The following is a 25035-nucleotide window of genomic DNA, read 5'->3' on the forward strand; positions in this document are numbered from 1 at the left end:
GGGTGGAAAGCTAAGTCCTACTCTGTCTGGGGTGGAAAGGTAGGTCCCACTCTGTCTGGGGTGGAAAGGTAGGTCCTACTCTGTCTGGGGTGGAAAGGTAAGTCCTACTCTGTCTGGGGTGGAAAGGTAGGTCCTACTCTGTCTGGGGTGGAAAGGTAGTCCTACTCTGTCTGGGGTGGAAAGGTAGGTCCTACTCTGTCTGGGGTGGAAAGGTAGTCCTACTCTGTCTGGGGTGGAAAGGTAGGTCCTACTCTGTCTGGGGTGGAAAGGTAGTCCTACTCTGTCTGGGGTGGAAAGGTAGGCCCTACTCTGTCTGGGGTGGAAAGGTAGGTCCTACTCTGTCTTGGGTGGAAAGGTAGGTCATACTCTGTCTGGGGTGGAAAGGTAGGTCCTACTCTGTCTGGGGTGGAAAGGTAGGCCCTACTCTGTCTGGGGTGGAAAGGTAGGCCTACTCTGTCTGGGGTGGAAAGGTAGGCCCTACTCTGTCTGGGTTGGAAAGGTAGGCCTACTCTGTCTGGGGTGGAAAGGTAGGCCTACTCTGTCTGGGGTGGAAAGGTAGGCCTACTGTGTCTGGGGTGGAAAGGTAGGCCTACTCTGTCTGGGGTGGAAAGGTAGGCCTCCTCTGTCTGGGGCGGAAAGGTAGGTCCTACTCTGTCTGGGGTGGAAAGGTAGGCCTACTCTGTCTGGGGTGGAAAGGTAGGCCTACTCTGTCTGGGGTGGAAAGGTAGGCCTACTGTGTCTGGGGTGGAAAGGTAGGCCTACTCTGTCTGGGGTGGAAAGGTAGGCCTACTGTGTCTGGGGTGGAAAGATAGGCCTACTCTGTCTGGGGTGGAATGGTAGACCTACTGTGTCTGGGGTGGAAAGGTATAGGCCAAACTTTTTAAAGTTCCATGCTCATATTCCTAATGACGTCTCAGATTAAATTATTTGCAAACAGTGACAGTTTTGTCGCAAATAAAACACACTGATTTGGCGTTGGAGAAATATGATACGATGAACATATAGGCCTTATCCCTCTAATTTGTGTGGTCTTAAAAAAAGATTCCGCTAACATGTTAAATAACGTAGAATTGCATGAAATGTTTACAAAAGGCAATTTTTTCTTGTACCTGCAAATACGATGAGCGATACTTTAAAGGAGATCTTTCCAGCCCTACTCGTGCGAACCCTTTCTGCGAACCCTTCCTGCGTTGCAATGTAATGCTTACAGTACATATCTCCCTTATGACATTTTCTTCATGACATTTTTTTGCTCATTTTTAGACAAACTTCAGATCCCTGTACCTTCACAGGGAAAGTGTACTTGCAGTATATCTTTGTGATCATCAAAGGTAGATCTTTACTGCACAGACCATTTGTCTCTAGCACAAAAGTCAAGGTTAAAGGTCAAGGTCCAGGTCAAATTGACTTCAGATCAGTGTTGCTCAGCCCCTGAGCATCATAGGAACGTCCGCATGGGTGCACCATTCCTGTGCAGAAAGCCATGAGGTTCTAGGACAAACCGTTAAAAAAAGTTGTATAAACCAGTTGCTGGTTCGAATACCTGTGCCAACAAGGTGAAAAATCTGTTGATGTGCCCTCGAGCAAGGCAGTTAACCCTCATTTTCTCCAGGGGTGCCGTACTGGTATGGCTGACCCTGTCAAACTCCTTCCATGGAGGGCTGAGTATCTGTGGGTTTCCCCTCCTCTCCTGTAGTTGATTGATGAAATAAGGTCACTAATTAGTAAGGAACTCCCCTCACCTGGTTGTCTATGTCTTAATTAAAAAGAAAAACCAAAAACCTGCGGACACTAAGCCCTCCATCACAGGAGGTTGGTGGCACCTTAATTGGGGAGGACGGGCTTGAGCGGTATGGGTGGAATTGTAAAGAAACACATGGTTTCCATGTGTTTCATTCCATCCCATTAACTCTGTTCCCGCCATTATTATGAGCCATCTTCCCCTCAGCAGCCTCCACTGCCCTCCATGTAATTAGTTTAACACCCCTGCTGTAAAACAACACATTTCACTACAATAAAACCTTTTTTCCCCCAAATACTTTCTCAACTTTGTATTTGTCGTCAACTTCGTTCTGAAGTATCAGTAACCACAGTCAGACAGATACACTAAACATCTTGATTCTATGTTTAGCGGAGATCTTCTGTGAATAAAGTGACGCGGAAGGGCTAAAAAGCATCTGACGGTGCACTTCGGCTGCTCTACTAGGGGTCTTTTTTATCCGTCTTTTGTCATAGAGGGAGGTCCTATTACAAATGCCTCGTTTGCCTGCCTCATTGGAGAACAACCCTTTCCACTGTGCCAAACCCAGTGTGGCACTAAGTAATAGAAGAAAACATAATCACCCCCAAGGGTAAATGTGTTTTTTTAGCTGAATCATTGAAGCATCCTAATCCCAGGTTATCTAGGTTAAACAGCTGGGTGGTCTAGGGAGGGGTTTGACAGACGTCTCAGGGTGTGTGTCTATGGTGTCTCACTGTATTGTGTCTCACTGGGGCAAGGTGAAGCCCCTGTTCTGACTGAATATTTATTTGTGGAAAGACTGATTCAGAATGGCTAAGAACAGCCGGCCAAATATACCTGGCAGCAGTACAACAATAACCTCCAAGCTCCGCCATACCACAGCTATCCTCTATTAGTCAGACAATATCACAAGAAAAGAGAGAAAATGGAATGAGGGCTGGAGAGAGAAAGGAGAGGGGACTGGATTGTACACTTTAAAATAAAAAGTGATAGTTAGTACCAAAAATTTGTTATACCATTCTGTCCCTGTAGGGGAACACTTTTTTGGGCTGTGAATATTTTTTTTTTTAATCGGTTCTTTGAATAACCCTTTGTATAAATGTTTTTATGGTTCTTCATTACACTGTTCCAACCAGAGAGTTCTTCATTTCATTGTGAAAATATCCCCAGCTACTGGTTGCAGTGAAAATACGGTAAATCTATTAAAGGTTACTGTATTTCTAGAGCTGGATTAAGGTATTATTGATGTAAGGGACAGTATGTTGCTGTATTCTGATCACTTACAGTGCAATCGAAAAGTATTCAGACCCCTTGACTTTTTCCACATTTTGTTACTTTACAGTTTTATTCTAAAATGGATTAAATACTTTTTTCCCCTCATCAATCTACACACAATGCCTCATAATGACAAAGCAAAAACTGCTTGTTAGAAATGATAACCTGCTTCAGAAATATTAGCAAATGTATAAAAAAACAAAAAACAGAAATACCTTATTTACAAAAGTTTCAGACCCATTGCAATGACACTCGAAATTGAGCTCAGGTGCATCCTGTTTCCATTGATCCTGGGGCGGCACGTAGCCTCGTGGTTAGAGGGTTGGGCCAGTAACCGAAAGGTTGCTGGATCGAATCCCCGAGTTGACAAAGTAAAAATCTGTCGTTCTGCCCCTGAACAAGGCAGTTCCCCGGTAATTGTAAATAAGAATTTGTTCTTAACTGACTTGCCTAGTTAAATAAAGCATAAAATAAAATAAATCCTCCTTGAGATGTTTCTACACCTGTAGTAGATTCATTTGATTGGACATGATTTGGAAAGGCACAAAAACCAAGCCATGCAAAAACCAAGCCATGCAAAAACCAAGCCATGAGGTGTCACGAATCCCGCTTCCTGAGTCTGTTTTTGCCTGTGTTCTGTCCTGGAGTGTTTTTTCCGGTGTCCTGGAACGCACCCTGTCTGGTTGCCGGGCGACGTAGCTGGTTGGGAGATCTCTGATTACCGCACCTGTTTCCAATCCGCTATCTGCACACCTGGTCCTGATCATCACCCCTCCACTTCATAAGCACTGACCTGACATCCATTCCCTGCCGGATCGTTAGCCATGAACAGTATGTTGTGCCAGTGTATCAGCCTCCAGTTTGATAGAGTTTGTTTTGTTGTTTTGTACGTTTTACTTGCCTTGAACTCACCTCCGTTTTTTCTGTCTACAGTCATTCACCCGGAACACTCATCTCATCCCTACCTGGTCGTCGGTGACTTCAGTTACTTCATTGGATCTGCCTATTCAATCCCATCAACTCACCTCCGCTGCCCGCTCCGTCACTTGGATTTTTCTATCACTACATTCAAACTTGTAAATAAATACTCACCTTCGTCTTACTCTCCTTGTCCTGGTCTGCTTCTGGGTTCAACTTTAGAAAACCGTGACAGAACGATCCGGCCAGGAATGAACCCAGCGGACCTGGAATCCGTTCGCCATGCCATTACCCATCAGGGTAATATATTGGGACAACACAGCACGGCGCTACAGGAGATAGCGAATTCAGTCCGGAACTTCTCTGCTAGCTTGACGAGTATCCAGGATCAGCTCAGTTTGCCGACGGATCCTCCACCACCTGTTTCACCCCTCTCACCTGCCGCTTCTGGAGCGGTTTCCTTCCGTGAGCCCAATGTACCGACGCCTGATAAGTACGAAGGGGATTTGGGAAGATGCCGTTCATTTCTTATGCAGTGTGGTTTAGTGTTTGATCTGCAGCCCCACTCTTACGCCACAGACAAGGCTAGGATAGCTTTTGTGATTGAACTGCTGCGTGGTAGAGCTTTGGAATGGGCTTCAGCTGTTTGGGAACAACAGGACACCTGCATGGCGTCATACCAGGAGTTCACGGCAGAGATGAGAAAGCTTTTTGACCATCCAGTCCGAGGTAAGGACGCAGCTAAGCGTTTGTTCTCTCTTCGCCAAGGAGCTCGTTACGTGGCAGACTTTGTGATTGAGTTCCGGACATTGGCTGTGGAGAGTGGATGGAATGAGGAGGCACTACAAGCGGCTTTTTACCAGGGGTTGTCGGAGCAACTCAAGGATGAGTTGATCTCCTATCCGGAGCCTTGTGACCTGGACAGTTTGGTCGCATTAGCTATTAGGGTGGATAACAGAGTTCGAGAGAGAAGGAGGGAGAAGCAGTGGGTCCCGTCCAATCAATCAGCTACTCGGTTACCATTCGGGTCAGGAGTCCTGCCGCCAGATCCTGAACCTATGCAAGTGGGGCGGCACGGGTTAACTAAGGACGAGCGCCAACGTAGACATGAGACCAACAGCTGCCTCTACTGTGGTAGCTCGGAACATTACATCTCCGTTTGTCCTCAGCGCCCGTTAAACTGCTCGGCTCGTTAAGTTTGGGAGGTTTGTTAGCGAGCCAGTTTCAATCTCTCAAGAGCCCTGTCAGACCTCATTTTCCTGCTACCCTCATAAATAAGAATCAGAGTTTAGCGATTAACGCTTTCATCGATTCAGGTGCCGATGACAGCTTCATTGATGCCGACTTAGTGGAACAGCTGGGGCTTTCCAAGGAGCAATTACCGGAAGCCATTGAAGCAACCACTCTGAACGGCAGTAGTCTGGCACGGATCACTATGAGGACTGAACCGGTTAAGATGTTGTTGTCGGGGAATCATTCAGAGGTTATTTCTTTTTTCATTTTGCCTTCCCCCAATGTTCCTCTGGTTCTTGGATACCCCTGGCTAAGAGAACACAATCCCTCGTTCGATTGGGTGACTGGAAAGGTAACTAGTTGGAGCATTGAGTGCCATGCTAACTGCCTCAGGACTGCCTGTTCTCCGGCTGTCCCCAGTCGGGTCAGTGAGTCTGCTCCTCCTGATTTGTCCCTGGTTCCTGAAACATATCACGAGTTGGGTGAGGTGTTCAGTAAGCAGAAGGCTCAGTCACTTCCTCCCCACCGACCTTATGATTGTGCGATTAATCTGTTCCCTGGAGCTGCCTTTCCCAAGGGACGGTTATACAGTATCTCTCGACCTGAGCGGGAAGCCCTGGAGACCTACATAAAGGAGTCTCTTGCTGCAGGTCTCATTCGTCCCTCGTCATCACCCCTGGGAGCTGGATTTTTTTTTGTGAGTAAGAAGGATGGCTCTCTTTGACCGTGTATTGATTATCGGGGGTTGAATGATATTACGGTCAAGAACAAGTACCCCCTGCCCTTGATGAGATCCGCTTTCGACTCTTTACAGGGTGCTACTGTGTTTACGAAGCTTGATCTACGCAATGCGTATCATCTGGTTCGGATCAAAGAGGGGGACGAGTGGTTGACTGGGTTCAATACACCTATGGGACATTTCGAGTACCAGGTGATGCCGTTTGGACTTTCCAACGCTCCAGCAGTGCTCCAAGGTTTGGTGAATGACGTGCTGAGGGATATGATCGGTCTGTTTGTGTTCGTTTACCTGGATGACATCCTTATTTTCTCCAAGGAGCTTTCCAGCCACATCCAGCATGTTAAGCAGGTCCTGCAGCGGTTATTGGAGAACCGCCTGTTTGTGAAGGCTGAAAAGTGTGATTTTCACGCCCACACTACGTCCTTCCTCGGGTACATCATCTCCAGGGGAGAGATCAAGATGGACCAAGAGAAGGTTCGGGCGGTTCGGGATTGGGCCCAGCCCGGTACGAGATTGCAGCTCCAGAGATTCCTGGGGTTTGCGAACTTCTATCGGAGGTTTATCCGTGATTACAGCCGGGTGGCCGCCCCTTTAACTGCTCTGACGTCTTGCACCAGAATTTTCTGTTGGACTCCTGAGGCAGACCGAGCATTTCTGAACTTGAAGAGCCGATTCACCAACGCCCCGATTCTCTCTCAACCTGACACTTCCCGTCAGTTTGTTGTTGAGGTGGACGCGTCTGATGTGGGGGTGGGCGCCATCCTGTCCCAGCGTAGCTCCACTGACGGTAAACTCCATCCTTGCGCCTTCTACTCTTGTCGTCTTTCACCAGCTGAGAGAAACTACGATGTGGGTAACCGGGAGCTTCTCGCTGTGAAGCTTGCCTTGGAGGAGTGGCGTCACTGGTTGGAGGGAGCGGAGCAACCGTTTGTGGTCTGGACTGACCACAAGAATCTGGCTTACGTGCAATCGGCTAAACGTCTCAACTCCCGTCAGGCCAGGTGGGCTTTGTTTTTTGGACGTTTCAATTTTTCCCTGACGTTCCGACCTGGGTCGAAGAACGGCAAGGCGGACGCCTTGTCCCGGATGTTCTCCAAGACGGAGGAGAGTGGGGCCAAGACTGAGACGATTCTTCCCCAGAACATTGTCGTGGGAGCCGTTACATGGAGGATTGAGGAGGATGTGATGGCGGCCCTTCGGACGCAGCCCGGCCCCGGTAACGGTCCACCCGGTCGGTTGTTCGTGCCTGAGTCGGTCCGTTCTGATGTCCTTCAGTGGTCCCACGCCAGCAAGATAGCTTGTCACCCTGGCGTTGCCCGGACTATGGCGCTACTGCGCAGACGTTTTTGGTGGCCTGCCATGGGAGAAGATACCCGGAGGTTTGTTGCCGCTTGTCCTGTTTGTGCGCAGAATAAGAGTACCAATCGGCCCAGCTCTGGGCTTCTTCACCCCCTACCTATTCCCCGGCGACCTTGGTCGCATCTGGCCCTGGACTTTGTCACGGGGTTGCCCTCTTCTGGTGGGAACACGGTCATTCTGACCATTGTGGACAGATTCAGCAAGTTCGCTCACTTTGTCCCCATCTCCAAGCTTCCATCTGCCACTGAGACGTCCGAGATCCTTGTTAGGGAGGTTTTCAGGGTCCACGGATTGCCCAGTGACATTGTTTCTGACCGTGGTCCTCAGTTTACCTCTGCTGTCTGGAGATCCTTCTGTTTGGCCATTGGAGCTACAGTCAGTCTCACATCGGGTTTTCACCCACAATCTAATGGTCAGGCGGAGAGAGCCAACCAGAAGATGGAGTCCACGCTGCGCTGTCTTGTCTCCTCTGATCCCACCTCTTGGTCCTCTCAGTTACCCTGGGTCGAGTATGCCCATAATACTCTCCCTTCATCTGCCACTGGGATGTCTCCCTTCCAGTGCCTGTATGGTTACCAACCTCCCTTGTTTCCTTCTCAGGAGAGGGATCTCTCGGTTCCCTCTGTCCAGGCCCACATTCGTCGTTGCCACCGGACCTGGCATCGGGCCAGGAAGGCCCTCCTTAGAGTTTCTGACCGGTATCAGATCCAGGCGAATCGTCGCCGTATTCCTGCCCCCGCTTATACCGTCGGAGATAAGGTTTGGTTGGCTACACGGGATCTTCCTCTACGGACTGAGTCGAGGAAACTGTCACAGAAGTTCATTGGTCCGTTTGTGGTGGAGAGAATCATTAATCCTGTTGTGGTTCGACTCAAGTTGCCTGCAACGCTTAGAGTACACCCCACCTTTCATGTCTCCTGCCTCAAGCCGGTTCTCCTCAGTCCTCTGTTGCCCCCTCCTCCTCGTCCTCCTCCTCCTCGGATGATCGGAGGTGGTCCTGTCTACACGGTGCGCCGCATCATGGACTCCAGACGGCGGGGTAGAGGGTTCCAGTATCTCGTGGATTGGGAAGGATATGGTCCAGAGGAGAGGAGTTGGAATCCTCGGCGTCAGATCCTTGATGCTGACCTGCTTCGTGACTTCTACCGCCTCCACCCTGGCGCTCCGGGTAGTACGCCCGGTGGCGTTCGACGGAGGGGGGGTACTGTCACGAATCCCGCTTCCTGAGTCTGTTTTTGCCTGTGTTCTGTCCTGGAGTGTTTTTTCCGGTGTCCTGGAACGCACCCTGTCTGGTTGCCGGGCGACGTAGCTGGTTGGGAGATCTCTGATTACCGCACCTGTTTCCAATCCGCTATCTGCACACCTGGTCCTGATCATCACCCCTCCACTTCATAAGCACTGACCTGACATCCATTCCCTGCCGGATCGTTAGCCATGAACAGTATGTTGTGCCAGTGTATCAGCCTCCAGTTTGATAGAGTTTGTTTTGTTGTTTTGTACGTTTTGCTTGCCTTGAACTCACCTCCGTTTTTTCTGTCTACAGTCATTCACCCGGAACACTCATCTCATCCCTACCTGGTCGTCGGTGACTTCAGTTACTTCATTGGATCTGCCTATTCAATCCCATCAACTCACCTCCGCTGCCCGCTCCGTCACTTGGATTTTTCTATCACTACATTCAAACTTGTAAATAAATACTCACCTTCGTCTTACTCTCCTTGTCCTGGTCTGCTTCTGGGTTCAACTTTAGAAAACCGTGACATGAGGTCGAAATAATTGTCCGTAGAGCTCTGAGACAGGATTGTGTCGAGGCACAGATCTGGGGAAGGGCACCAAAACATTTCTGCAGCATTGAAGGTCCCCAAGGACAGGGTTGCCTCCATCATTCTTAAATGGAAGAAGTTTGGAACCACCAAGACTCTTCCTAGAGATGGCCGTCTGGCCAAACTGAGCAATTGGGGTAGAAGGGCCTTGGTCAGGGAGGTCACTCTGACAGAGCTCCACCTAAAGTACTCTGACCATGAGAAACAAAATTCTCTGGTCTGATTAAACCAAGATTGAACTCTTTGGCCTGAATGCCAAGCGTCATGTCTGGAGGAAACCTGGCACCATCCCTACGGTGAAGCATGGTGGTGGCAGCATCATGCTGTGGGGATGTTTTTCAGCAGCAGGGACTGGGAGACTAGTCAGGATCGAGGGAAAGATGAACGGAGCAAAGTACAATGAGATCCTTGATAAAAACCTGCTCCAGAGCGCCCAGGACCTTAGACTGGAGTGAAGGTTCGTTGTCCTTCCAACGGGACAACGACCCTAAGCACAGAGCCAAGACAACGCAGGAGTACTTTTACAAGGATTGTAGAACTAACAGTGTTAAGAGGTGCTCAACCTTTGACAACATAACCATCAACCACTTAAACTGGTACAACACTTTCATTGACTTTTGGCACAAATACACAGAATTCTGTACTTTCACTGAAACCAGCAGCTTGTAGTTTACCGTAAAAATACAGGAACTTTGTATTTTGTTGTATTTCAAGGCATAAAGGACAACATGGTGGAGAGGGAAAGAACTGAGGGGTCTTCACAACCATCACAACAGTAAAGAACCCTTCCTGACATGCCCCAAAAAAGATTCTACATATCAACCTTAACCCTGACAAAGAACCCCTTAAGAACCTTTTAAGTGTAGGAGAGCGAGAGGAGGAGCAGTGGGAGCAGAGAGTGAGAGTAAGAGAGAGGAGGAGCGGTAAGGGCAGAGAGAGAGAGAGAGAGAGGAAGAGCGGTAAGGGCAGAGAGAGAGACAGGAGGAGTGGTGAGAGCAGAGAGACAGAGACAGGAGGAGCGGTGAGAGCAGAGAGAGAGACAGTAGGAGCGGTGAGAGCAGAGAGAGAGAGAGAGGAGGAGTGGTAAGAGCAAAGAGAGAGACAGGAGTAGCGGTGAGAGCAGAGAGAGAGAGAGGAGGAGTGGTGAGAGCAGAGAGAGAGACAGGAGTAGCGGTGAGAGCAGAGAGAGAGAGAGGAGGAGCGGTGAGAGCAGAGAGAGAGACAGGAGTAGCGGTGAGAGCAGAGAGAGAGAGGAGGAGCGGTGAGAGCAGAGAGAAAGAGGAAGAGCAGTGAGAGCATTAAAAAAAAGAGAGAGGAGGAGCGGTGAGAGCAGCGAGAAAAAAGAGGTAGTCTGGCAGGACTGGCTACTGTTTAACACTATCATCCAACATCCCACCATTATTCTCAGTTAAAAATTGAGAGAGCAAATTAGATTTTTTTGTACACCCATTCCTCCAGAAAGTCTCTCTTTCTGAAACAGAATACTGAGCAAAACATGATGAGAGAGAGAGAGAGAGAGAGAGAGAGAGAGAGAGAGAGAGAGAGAGAGAGAGAGAGAGAGAGAGAGAGAGAGAGAGGTTAGAGCATTGAGAAAAAAGAGAGAGGAGGAGCAGTGTGAGCAGTGAAAAGACAATTGGCCACCTTTCAAAAGAAACCTTCACCATCTCATTACCATTCTATTATACACACACTTTCATAAAATAGTCAAACAGGCAATGGAGAGTGGGAGAGAAATGTCGAGAAAGTGGTAGTCTGGCAGGACTGGCTACTGTTTAACAATATCATCCAACATCCCACCATTATTCTCAGTTACACACTAAACAAAGAGGGAAAGGAAAAGAGGAATGAATTGAGAGAGCACATTATTTTATTTTTTTACACCCACTCCTCCAGAAAGTCTCTCTTTCTGAAACAGAATACTGAGCAAAACATGATTAGTTTAACAGAGAGAGAGAGAGAGATGACTGGTTTAATACAAATTGTAAAATTATAAGGAAAAAACTTCAAACCAAATGCACAGAGACCCAAATAATGGTGAATTACACCTTAATTACTTTGAGACTTTAAAGCTATAAACGTACACTCAGGGGCCTCCCGAGTGACGCAGCGGTCTAAGGCACTGCATCACTACAGACCCGGGTTCGATCCCAGGGTCGTGTTTCGGAGGACGCATGGCTCTCGACCTTCGCCTCTCCTGAGTCCGTAGGGGAGTCGCAGCGATGGGACAAGACTGTACCTACCAATTGGATATCTCGAAATAGGGGTAATGTTTTTTTTAAAGAACATACAAAAAAGCACAGTACAACAGCAAGCAGCTGACACTAATTGAGGAGTCCATAAACACAAACAACTTCTAGCAAAATTAGAAAAACCTAAAAAAATTAAATAAATTGTGATACAAAATTGTGACATATTGACAACCCATTTTAAAACACTCTACAACACCGTTCAAATGGATGCAAATGCAGAATAATGGCAAATTCATGAGAAGTTGAACGGATTCGAAAAAAGCTATAAAAAGACAGTCAAAATCCATTGTACTCCCGAATGACTGATCAGGAGCTCTATAACAACCTTCAGGCCCTCAAATTTAAAAAAGCATGCGGTATTGATGGCATCCTAAACGAGATGCTCGTATTCACTAGTGCAACATTTGAAATGGCTATATTAAAACTGTTTAAATTGATCCTGAGTGTAGTTTATTTCCCTGAACATCTGGAATCAATGACTCATAACCTCAATCGTTAAGGACAGAGACATTTTACCCGAACAATTACAGAGGCATTTGTGTGAACAGTAACCCGGGGAAGGTTTTCTTTAGTATTATAAATGTAAGACTTCTAAACTTCCTTACCCTTGTGTAGTCTTAACATTCTGTATACTCCCCTTTGGTAAAAAATGACCCGCCTTCACGAAACCCATAAAATAAAGCAGCTTCATTTCATTTTAAACCCCCCAAAAAGAAGCAACCTGTCGTTCATCACGAACTTTGTGAATATCTGGGTTTTCCCTCTTCACAACGCAGAAAGACTGCATTTAATCAGTGGACACCACTCGTTTTTATGACAACACACCTGTCATATTTATTTTTCTTTACTAAAGTAGAGGTTTATTCGTATTATTATTGTTGCTAAAGCTACTTTATAGGTGTAAACCTATTTTTTTTTGCAAGAGATAGCACTTGTATAGTCCAAGAAAGTAGCAGAAATGTGCAGAAAGTAGTTTTGCATTGAAGAGAAACAGTAACAGTCTTGAACATTTTGGGCAACGTAGTGATATACAAAATACTAGTCTTCTCCCATTTTTATTTTACCATTGCCACCACCCACAAGGTGTATAAACAACAACAATACATAATCATTAAATAAGATAATAGAAACAAAACAAAAATTTGAATCAAATCAAATCAAAGTTTACTTGTCACGTGCGCCGAATACAACAGGTGTAGACCTTACAGTGAAATGCTTACTTACAGGCTCTAACCAGTAGTGCAAAAAAGGAATTAGATGAACAAAAATCATAAATCAACATAAATCAATCAACTCTAATTAGCACATGTAGGACAGTATGCAAGTGTGTGTGCATGGACTTTGCAGATGTATTTCTCACATGTGCAGCACGTAGTATTTGTTTTACAGTCCTTCTTTGGGGGGCAGAATTGACATCTCCTTCTCTTGCCTGCCCCAGCTGCAGCCTCAGGTGGATCAGGACAAGATTCAGCCCCCTGAACAGCTTTCGCAAGCGTTGCAGAGGCTGCTGTGCGTGGGAGGCTCTCCCTTCTTTGAATGTGTGGGGTTACAAGTGCCTTTCCCAGCTGCTCCAGGAACATCCTCCTCTTGTTCCGCTTATCAGGCATCCAGGTAGGGTTGATCTTGTTCCATATCACGAAGGCATTGTATGAGGACACATCATTGATGTTATGGAAGATGACCAGGGGCCAGTGTGCAGTCATCCTCCTGCAGCTTCCAATCACCTTGTCCAGGTTGTCCACGCCTCCTTTGTTGTGGTTCTAGTCCAGGATGATGGCTGGCTTCCTGTCCTCATGATCACTGATCTCAGCCCTTTTGTGCAGTGTGCTCAGGAGGACCACATTCTTGTTCCTCTTTGGGAGGTAAGAAACTAGAGTGGTGGTGGGGGTGAAGGCAAACTTTAATGAGAAGGCGTGCAGGAGTGCAGGGGGGAGCTCAGGCTGTTCTTTCTAACATTTTACATTTACATTTTAGTCATTTAGCAGACGCTCTTATCCAGAGCGACTTACAGTAGAGTGCATACATTTTATTACATTTTTACATACTGAGACAAGGATATCCCTACCGGCCAAACCCTCCCTAACCCGGACGACGCTATGCCAATTGTGCGTCGCCCCACGGACCTCCCGGTTGCGGCCGGCTGCGACAGAGCCTGGGCGCGAACCCAGAGACTCTGGTGGCGCAGCTAGCACTGCGATGCAGTGCCCTAGACCACTGCGCCACCCGGGACACTGCGCCACCCGCCACACTGCGCCACCCCATCATGGCTTGGAGCTCTGGATGCTGCCGCTGGTACAAGGCATGCTCCACCTTCAACTCCTGTAACACACATGTCAGGTCTGTGCCAACCATGGGAATCTTCCTCTTCAGGAGCTGCTGCTGCGGGCTGACTTTAGCATTGTGTGTGTGTGTGTGTGTGTGTGTGTGTGTGTGTGTGTGTGTGTGTGTGTGTGTGTGTGTGTGTGTGTGTGTGTGTGTGTGTGTGTGTGTGTGTGTATATATATATATATATACTGCTCAAAAAAATAAAGGGAACACTAAAATAACACATCCTAGATCTGAATGAATGAAATTTTCTTATTAAATACTTTTTTCTTTACATAGTTGAATGTACTGACAACAAAATCACAAAAAAATTATCAATGGAAATCAAATTTATCAACCCATGGAGGTCTGGATTTGGAGTCACACTCAAAATTAAAGTGGAAAACCAAACTACAGGCTGATCCAACTTTGATGTAATGTCCTTAAAACAAGTCAAAATGAGGCTCAGTAGTGTGTGTGGCCTCCACGTGCCTGTATGACCTCCCTACAACGCCTGGGCATGCTCCTGATGAGGTGGCGGATGGTCTCCTGAGGGATCTCCTCCCAGACCTGGACTAAAGCATCCGCCAACTCCTGGACAGTCTGTGGTGCAACGTGGCGTTGGTGGATGGAGCGAGACATGATGTCCCAGATGTGCTCAATTGGATTCAGGTATAGGGAACGGGCGGGCCAGTCCATAGCATCAATGCCTTCCTCTTGCAGGAACTGCTGACACACTCCAGCCATATGAGGTCTAGCATTGTCTTGCATTAGGAGGAACCCAGGGCCAACCGCACCAGCATATGGACTCACAAGGGGTCTGAGGATCTCATCTCGGTACCTAATGGCAGTCAGGCTACCTCTGGCGAGCACATGGAGGGCTGTGCGGCCCCCCAAAGAAATGCCACCCCACACCATGACTGACCCACCGCCAAACCGGTCATGCTGGAGGATGTTGCAGGCAGCAGAACGTTCTCCACGGCGTCTCCAGACTCTGTCACATGTGCTCAGTGTGAACCTGCTTTCATCTGTGAAGAGCACAGGGCGCCAGTGGCTCTGGCAGTGCTCCTCCTGCTCCTCCTTGCACAAAGGCGGAGGTAGCGGTCCTGCTGCTGGGTTGTTGCCCTCCTACGGCCTCCTCCACGTCTCCTGATGTACTGGCCTGTCTCCTGGTAGCGCCTCCATGCTCTGGACACTACGCTGACAGACACAGCAAACCTTCTTGCCACAGCTCGCATTGATGTGCCATCCTGGATGAGCTGCACTACCTGAGCCACTTGTGGGGGTTGTAGACTCCGTCTCATGCTACCACTAGAGTGAAAGCACCGCCAGCATTCAAAAGTGACCAAAACATCAGCCAGGAAGCATAGGAACTGAGAAGTGGTCTGTGGTCACCACCTGCAGAACCACTCCTTTATTGGGGGTGTCTTGCTAATTGCCTATAATTTCCACCTGTTGTCTATTCCATTTGCACAACAGCATGTGAAATTTATTGTCAATCAGTGTTTCTTCCTAAGTGGACAGTTTGATTTCACAGAAGTGTGATTGACTTGGAGTTACATTGTGTTGTTTATTAAGTGTTCCCTTTATTTTTTGAGCAGACTGACTGACTGCAATGAAACGGGAAATGATCACCTCATATTAGCCAATGAGTATTCCTTCCACCATGTCTGTCTAGCCTGAGAATGCCAGGCTTGTGATCAGGACCTCATGCTGGAAAGACATGTCCGGTTGGTGCTGTGGGACAAGCTGTGAGAGCCAGCCAATAGGAGAGGAGCTGACTGAAGCCCTTCCAGGAAAAACAAAGGGGCCTGCTCTGCAACCCTAGTACAACATACACTTAATCACAAGCAGACATCCTTAAAACACGCGCACACACTCACAGTCAACAGGGGAGACTGTCAACACAAGAGACAAGGTAAATAGCACAGATGAGTATTTTCAATAGTCATACACACTCCAGATATTGATCTCAAATTGTTCTGAATGAAGATAAGCCCAGACTCAGGCTTTCCACTTGGAAAACTATGTTAGTGTGTGTGGAAGGACAAATGGAGAATACAAGTGATAGCAGAGAGGGAACAGAAGGGATTCCAAAAAGGCGGAGGCATGAATTCAAAGACGTCAGCTAGAGGGAATGGTAAAGTGCTCCAGCTATGAGTGTTACCTGCACCCCCTGCCATGTTGTTACCTATACAGTATATCTCCTCTAGATAGCCGTCTACAAAGGCAAGAGGCTGTGACCTTAAGCCAGCAAAGGCTGTACCTCATAGCAGTCTGTCAGCCCACCTACTCCGCCCCACTCTTCACTCCGAACATTATTCAACTTTTCCTACAGTATATCAATGGTAGGAATAGGAGATTGAAGGAGCAACAGCTCACTGTGGAATGCAAAGGATATCACAATGATGATCTCATGATTTATGATACAGATAATGTGCCATTTTTCTATCCCTGAAAGGCCACTGTGTGCTCATTTCACACATTTTCTATATTGTACCAAAAGATCAGCTGAAATCAGTGAGAAATCTTACTACTTACTATATCTGTATCGACATAGCACCTTTTTTTTTCTCTAAGAGTGTATCTAAAACCCAAAAAGGTTTCTTTAGCTGTCCCCATAGGATACGCCTTTGAATAACCCTTTTGGGTTCCATGTAGAACCCTTTCCACAGATGGTTCTACCTGGAACCAGAAAGGGTTCTACCTGGAACCAAATAGGGTTCTCCTATGGGAACAGCCAAAAAACACTTTTGGAACACTTTTTTTCTAAGAGTGGACTAGCCATTCTAGTGCTTCCACGTTTCCCTATCACAGCAGTAGATTATATTACATTAGAAGTCTCGTCTCCCCCTAGAAGGGCCTCTGTCTCTCCCTTCTCATCTGGGCTTGCTGGAGCATGTGGCATTATTTACGTGTATAGCAGTCCGGGCTGCTCAGCCAGTATTACAAACAGCTGAGCCCAATGGTAGTACGCTTCATTACGAGTGCAGGGAGAGCCAGTCCCCTTGGTCTGACTGCCCACTGCAGCTATGGTGTCACGCGGGACTAGGTGAGCGAAAGAACCAGACGCAGAGAGAGAGAGCCGCTTGGGAAAAATATTCCTTATTTTTTCTTTTTTACAACAAACTGAATAAGCCCGAACATCCAGGGCGCAGTGAAAACACTTGCCAAACACCCAACATACACACACGTAACAAAAACAATCCCGCACAAAACAAGGGCGGGTCAAACTCCTAATTATAGGGAAGCTCATTACGAAACAAAAACAACAGGTGCAACTAATAAGACAAAACAACCAGACAAACGAAAAAGGGATCGGTGGCGGCTAGTAGGACGGTGACGACGACCGCCGAGCACCGCCCGAACAGGCAGGGGAGTCAACTTCGGCGGAAGTCGTGACAGTACCCCCCTCCTGACGCGCGGCTCCCGCAGCGCGCCGCCACCGGCCTCGAGGACGACCCGGAGGGCGAGGTGCCGGGCGATCCGGGTGGAGGCGGTGGAAGTCTCTCAGTAGAGTAGGATCTAAAATGTCCCCCACCGGAACCCAGCATCTCTCCTCCGGACCGTACCCCTCCCAGTCCACGAGGTACTGTAGGCCCCTCACCCGGCGTCTCGAGTCCAGAATGGCACGTACTGTGTACGCCGGGGACCCCTCGATCTCCAGAGGGGGTGGAGGGACCTCAGGCACCTCACCTTCTTGCAGGGGACCAGCCACCACCGGCCTGAGGAGAGACACATGAAACGAGGGGTTAATACGGTAATACCTAGGGAGTTGTAACCTATAACACACCTCGTTTATTCTCCTCAGGACTTTAAACGGCCCCACACACTGCGGCCCCAGCTTCCGACAGGGCAGGCGGAGAGGCAGGTTTCGGGTCGAGAGCCAGACCCTGTCCCCCGGTGTGAACACGGGGGCCTCACTGCGGTGCTGGTCAGCGCTCCTCTTCTGCCGTTGTCCTGCTAACTTTAGCGATTCCTGGACGGCTTTCCAGGTGTCCTTGGAGCGCTGTACCCAGTCCTCTACCGCAGGAGCCTCGGTCTGACTCTGGTGCCATGGGGCCAGGACCGGCTGGTAACCTAACACACACTCAAACGGGGACATGTTCGTTGAGGAGTGGCGGAGGGAGTTCTGAGCGAGCTCAGCCCAAGGAACATACCTCGCCCACTCACCAGGCCGGTCCCGGCAATATGACCGCAGAAACCTGCCCACATCCTGGTTTACGCGCTCCACCTGCCCATTACTCTCGGGGTGAAAACCCGAGGTCAAGCTGACCGAGACCCCCAGTCTTTCCATAAACGCCCTCCAAACTCTGGACGTGAATTGGGGGCCCCGATCAGAAACGATGTCCTCAGGCACCCCATAGTGCCGGAAGACATGGGTAAACAAGGCCTCCGCAGTCTGCAGGGCCGTAGGGAGACCGGGCAACGGGATGAGACGGCAGGACTTAGAAAACCGATCCACAACGACCAAAATCGTAGTACTTCCCTGGGACGGGGGAAGATCGGTAAGAAAGTCCACCGATAAATGTGTCCACGGCCGTTGTGGAACGGGGAGGGGCTGTAACTTCCCTCTAGGCAAGTGCCGAGGAGCCTTGCTCTGAGCGCACACCGAGCAGGAGGAGACATAAAATCTCACGTCCTTAGCCAACGTGGGCCACCAGTATCTCCCTCTAAGACTCCGCACTGTCCTCTCGATGCCCGGATGACCCGAGGAGGGGAGAGTATGAGCCCAACGGATTAGCTTATCCCGGACCCCTCCCGGCACGTACTGAACCCCCGCTGGACAGTTAGGAGGGGTCTGCTCTAACCGTGAGGCTCTCTCTATCTCCGCGTCCACCTCCCATACCACCGGTGCCACGAGACATGAAGGTGGAATGATGGGAGTTGGCTCAACGGACCGCTCCTCGGTATCATAGAGACGGGACAGCGCGTCGGCCTTGGTGTTTTGGGAGCCTGGTCGGTACGAGATGGTGAACTGAAACCTGGTGAAAAACATGGCCCATCTAGCCTGACGCGGATTTAGTCTCCTCGCTTCCCGGATGTACTCGAGATTACGATGGTCAGTCCAGATGAGAAAAGGGTGTTTCGCCCCCTCAAGCCAATGTCTCCACACCTTCAGAGCCTTGACTACAGCTAACAACTCCCGGTCCCCCACATCATAGTTTCGCTCCGCCGGACCGAGCTTCCTCGAAAAGAAGGCACAAGGGCGGAGCTTGGGTGGTTCGCCCGAGCGCTGGGACAGCACGGCCCCGACCCCCGCCTCGGACGCGTCCACCTCCACTATGAACGCTAAAGAGGGGTCCGGATGCGCCAACACGGGCGCATTGGTAAACAGCTCCTTCAGACGACTGAAAGCTCTGTCCGCCTCTGCTGACCAACGCAAGCGCACCGGTCCTCCCTTCAGCAGTGAGGTAATGGGAGCAGCCACCTGACCAAAACCCCGGATAAACCTCCGGTAGTAATTGGCAAACCCTAAAAACCGCTGCACCTCTTTCACCGTGGTCGGAGTCGGCCAATTACGCACGGCTGTAACGCGGTCATCCTCCATCACCACCCCGTAGGTGGAAATACGATAACCCAGGAAGGAAACGGCCTGTTTGAAGAACTCACATTTCTCCGCCTTGCAATACAGGTCATGCTCCAGCAGTCGCCCAAGTACCTTACGCACCAGAGACACATGCGCCGCGCGGGTGGCAGAGTAGATCAAGATGTCATCAATGTACACTACCACTCCCTGCCCGAGCAGGTCTCGGAGAATCTCATCTACGAAGGATTGAAAGACAGCTGGAGCATTTTTCAACCCATATGGCATGACGCGGTACTCATAATGGCCAGATGTAGTACTAAATGCGGTTTTCCACTCATCTCCTCCCCGGATACGCACCAGATTATACGCACTCCTCAGGTCCAATTTTGTGAAGAAGCGTGCCCCGTGAAATGATTCCACCGCCGTAGCGATGAGAGGTAGTGGGTAACTAAACCCCACTGTGATGGAATTTAGACCTCGATAATCAATGCACGGGTGTAAACCGCCATCCTTCTTCTTCACAAAAAAGAAGCTCGAGGAGACAGGTGATGCGGAGGGCCGAATGTATCCCTGTCCCAGTGATTCAGTAACATATGTCTCCATAGCCGCTGTCTCCTCCTGGGACAAAGGATACACGTGACTCCTAGGAAGTGCAGCGTTCTCCAGGAGGTTTATCGCGCAGTCCCCTCGTCGATGGGGTGGTAATTGGGTCGCCTTCTTTTTACTGAAGGCGATAGCCAAATCGGCATATTCAGAGGGAATGCGCACGGTGGAAACCTGGTCTGGACTCTCCACCGTAGTCGCACCAACGGCAACTCCTATACACCTGCCTGAACACTCCTCTGACCACCCCTTAAGAGCCCCCTGTTGCCAGGAAATCACCGGGTTGTGCTGAGCTAGCCAGGGAATTCCCAACACCACTGGAAACGCAGGTGAGTCGATAAGGAACAGACTAATCTGCTCCTTATGACTACCCTGCGTTACCATGTCCAGTGGTACCGTGGCCTCCCTGACCATTCCTGACCCTAATGGTCGGCTATCTAAGGAGTGCACGGGGAAAGGTAGGTCTAATGACACAAGGGGAATCCCTAGCCTTAATGCGAGCCCCCGATCAATGAAATTCCCAGCTGCGCCTGAATCGACTAGCGCCTTATGCTGTAGAGAGGGAGAAAACCCGGGGAAATAGGTTAACACATACATATGACTGACAGGAAGCTCTGGGTAAGTCTGGTGCTGACTCACCTGGGGTGATCGAGTAGTGTTCCGCCTGCCCTCCCGACTCCCAGAAGAGTTCCTCCAGCACCGGTCGGCCGTGTGCCCTCGCCGACCACAACTGGTGCAGGAGGACACTCCTCCTCCGGTCCCCCTTGATGCTGCCCCCCCCTAACTCCATAGGGATAGGAGCAGGAGGGCTGGGATGTGGAAACGACAGGACCTGTTCCGAACGTCCGCGGGCAGCCAGCAGGTTGTCGAGACGGATGGCCATGTCAATAAGTTCGTCCAGCGTGAGTGTGGTGTCCCGACACGCTAGCTCCCTGCGGACGTCCTCCCTAAGGCTACATCGAAAATGGTCGATTAAGGCCCTGTCGTTCCACCCTGCTCCTGCAGCCAAGGTCCTGAACTCCAGGGCAAAGTCCTGTACGCTCCTCGTCTCCTGACGCAGGTGGAACAGCCGTTCACCCGCCGCACGACCCTCTGGTGGGTGGTCAAACACAGCTCGGAATCGGCGGGTGAACTCAGGGTAATGATCCCTCGCCGAGTCTGGGCCATTCCACACTGCGTTGGCCCATTCAAGAGCTCGTCCAGTCAAACAGGAGACGAGGGCGCTCACGCTCTCCTCTCCGGAGGCAGTAGGACGAACGGTCGCCAGGTAAAGCTCCAGCTGGAGAAGAAACCCCTGACACCGGGCCGCCGTTCCATCATACTCCCGTGGGAGCGCCAGCCGAAGAGCCCCGGAGCCAGATGCTGTAACAGGAACAGGAGGTGCTGGAGGAGGGGGTGCTGGAGATGAGGTGGGAAGGCCACTCCTCTCCCATCGATCCATCCTCTCCATCATTTGGTCCATAGCCGACCCAATTCTGTGGAGAACACTGGTGTGATGGAGGACCCTTTCCTCCATCGATGGGAGAGGAGACGCGGCTGCTCCTGCTGGTTCCATTTTTGAGGTGCGGGATTCTGTCACGCGGGACTAGGTGAGCGAAAGAACCAGACGCAGAGAGAGAGAGCCGCTTGGGAAAAATATTCCTTATTTTTTCTTTTTTACAACAAACTGAATAAGCCCGAACATCCAGGGCGCAGTGAAAACACTTGCCAAACACCCAACATACACACACGTAACAAAAACAATCCCGCACAAAACAAGGGCGGGTCAAACTCCTAATTATAGGGAAGCTCATTACGAAACAAAAACAACAGGTGCAACTAATAAGACAAAACAACCAGACAAACGAAAAAGGGATCGGTGGCGGCTAGTAGGACGGTGACGACGACCGCCGAGCACCGCCCGAACAGGCAGGGGAGTCAACTTCGGCGGAAGTCGTGACATATGGAGAACTCCTCTGGACTACAGACAGTAAAGAGACCCATATTGAAACCAGGAGGAGTCAGTCCACTTCGGGAGGACGTCAGAGCTTTCTTCTAAACAACGCTGTCGTGTTGCCTCTCTTGTTGGGGGCAGAGTTGGTGGTGAAAAAGAGGCAGAATAGAGAGACAGGGAGTGAGTGAGTGTGTACTGTAGGGGAGGGGGGACAGTAAATAGATCTGAACAGCCAGTCTGGTTCTACTTCCTCTAGAGTAGAGAGACTGGAGTAAGTATGTGTTTTGGTATTTATAGAGCTCGGCTCAGTGTCTGTGTAAATCTAAGTCATTCAACCTATACATAATCGATGTAATTCAACCTTTACACAATAGTAACTAAATCAAATCAAATCAAATTGTATTACTCACATGCATTTATTTATAAAGCCCTTCTTACATCAGCTGATGTCACAAAGTGCTGTACAGAAACCCAGCCTAAAACCCCAAACAGCAAGCAATGCAGGTGTAGAAGCACGGTGGCTAGGAAAAACTCCCTAGAAAGGCCAGAACCTAGGAAGAAACCTAGAGAGGAACCAGGCTATGAGGAGTGGCCAGTCCTCTTCTGGCTGTGCCGGGTGGAGATTATAACAGAACATAGCCAAGATGTTCAAATGTTCATAGATGACCAGTAGGGTCAAATAATAATAAGCACAGTGGTTGTAGAGGGTGCAACAGGTCAGCACCTCAGGAGTAAATGTCAGTTGGCTTTTCATAGCCGATCATTCAGAGTATCTCTACCGCTCCTGATGTCTCTAGAGAGTTGAAAACAGCAGGTCTGGGACAGGTAGCACGTCCGGTGAACAGGTCAGGGTTCCATAGCCACAGGCAGAACAGTTGAAACTGGAGCAGCAGCACAACCAGGTGGACTGGGAGCAGCAAGCAGTCATCAGGCCAGGTAGTCCTGAGGCATGGTCCTAGGGCTCAGGTCCTCCGAGAGAGAGAAAGAAAGAAAGAAAGAGAGAAAGAAAGAAAGAGAAAAAGAGAGAGAGAATTAGAAAGAGAGAGAGAATTAGAGAGAGCATATTTAAATTCACACAGGACACCGGATAAGACAGGAGAAATACTCCAGATATAACAGACTGACCCTAGCCCCCCGACACATTAACTATTGCAGCATAAATACTGGAGGCTGAGACAGGAGGGGTCGGGAGACATTGTGGCCCCGTCCGACGATATCACCGGACAGGGCCAAACAGGCAGGATATAACCCCACCCACTTTGCCAACACTACTAGAGGGATATCTCCAACCACCAACTTACCATCCTGAGACAAGGCCGAGTATAGCCCACGAAGATCTCCCCCACGGCACAACCCACTATGCATAAATAATAACAGGGAGTAGCAGCTGCGTAAAAAAGGGGGGGTGGCAATGCAAATAGTCTGGGTAGCCATTTGACTAGATGTTCAGGAGTATTATGGCTTGGGGGTAGAAGCTGTTTAGAAGCCTCTTGGACCTAGACTTGGTGATCCGGTACCACTTGCCGTGTGGTAGCAGAGAGAACAGTCTATGACTAGGGTGGCTGGAGAATTTTGACAATTTTATGGGCCTTCCTCTGACACCGCCTGGTATAGAGGTCCTGGATGGCAAGAAGCTTGGCCCCAGTGATGTACTAGGCCGTTCGCACTACCCTCTGTAGTACCTTGCGGTCGGAGGCAGAGCAGTTGCCATACCAGGCAGTGATGCAACCAGTCAGGATGCTCTCGATGGTGCAGCTGTAGAACTTTTTGAGGATCTGAGGACAGATGCCAAATCTTTTCAGTCTCCTGAGGGGGAATAGGTTTTGTCTTGCCTGCTTTACGACTGTCATGATGTGCTTGGACCATGATAGTTTGTTGGTGCTGTGGACACCAAGGAACTTGAAGCTCTCAACCTGCTCCATTGCAGCCCCGTTGATGAGAATGGGTGTGTGCTCGGTCCTCCTTTTCCTGTAGTCCACAATCATATCCTTTGTCTTGATCCCATTGAGGGAGAGGTTGTTGTCCTGGCACCACACGACCACGTCTATGACCCTCTCCCTATATGCTGTCTTGTTGTTGTCGGTGATCAGGCCTACAACTGTTGTGTCATCTGCAAATTTAATGATGGTGTTGGAGTCGTGTCTGGCCGTGCAATCATGAGTGAACAGGGAGTACAGGAGGGGGCTGAGCACGCACCCCTGAGGGGCCCCTGTGTTGAGGATCAGCGTGGCGGATGTGTTGTTACCTTCCCTTACCACCTGGGGGCGGGCCGTCAGGAAGTCCAGGATCCATTTGCAGAGGGAGGTGTTTAGTCCCAGGGCCCTTAGCTTATTGATGAGCTTTGAGGGCACTATGGTGTTGAACGCTGAGCTGTAGTCAATGAATAACATTTTCATGTAGGTGTTCCTTTTGTCCAGGTAGGAAAGGGCAGTGTGGAGTGCAATAGAGATTGCATCATCTGTGGATCTGTTGGGGCGGTATGCAAATTAGAGTGGGTCTAGAGTTTCTGGGATGATGGTGTTGATATGAGCCATGACCAGCCTTTCAAAGCACTTCATGGCTACAGACGTGAGTGCTACGGGTCGGTAGTCATTTAGGCGAGTTACCTTAGTGTTGTTGGGCACAGGCACTATGGTGGTCTGCTTAAAAACATGTTGGTATTACAGACTCGGACAGGGAGAGGTTGAAAATGTCAGTGAAGACACTTGCCAGTTGGTCAGTGCATGCTCACAGTACACGGCCTGGTAACCCGTCTGTCCCTGCGGCCTTGTGAATGTTGACCTGTCTAAAGGTCTTACTCACATCGGCTGCGGAGAGCGTGATCACACAGTTTTTCGGTACAGCTGGTGCGCTCATGCATGTTTCAGTGTTATTTGCCTCGAAGCGAGCATAGATGTAGTTTAGCTCGTCCGGTAGGCTCGTGTCACTGGGCAGCCCTCGGCTGTGCTTCCCTTTGTAGTCTGTAATGGTTTGCAGGCCCTGCCACATCTGACGAGCGTCAGAGCCGGTGTAGTACGACTTGATCTTAGTCCTGTATTGATGCTTTGCCTGTTTGATGGTTCGTCGGAGGGCATAGCGGGATTTCTTATAAGCTTCTGGGTTAGAGTCCTGCTCCTTGAAAGCGGCAGCTCTAGCCTTTAACTCAGTGCGGATGCTGCCTGTAAACCATGGCTTCTGGTTGGGGTATGTACATACGGTCACTGTGGGGACGACGTCATCGATGCACTTATTCATGAAGCCAATGACAGATGTGGTGTACTCCTCAATGCCATTGGAAGAATCCCGGAACATATTCCAATCTGTGCTAGCAAAACAATCCTCTATCTTA

This window comes from Salvelinus namaycush, chromosome 41 (genome assembly GCF_016432855.1).
Source record: "Salvelinus namaycush isolate Seneca chromosome 41, SaNama_1.0, whole genome shotgun sequence".
NCBI classification, from domain to species: domain Eukaryota; kingdom Metazoa; phylum Chordata; class Actinopteri; order Salmoniformes; family Salmonidae; genus Salvelinus; species Salvelinus namaycush.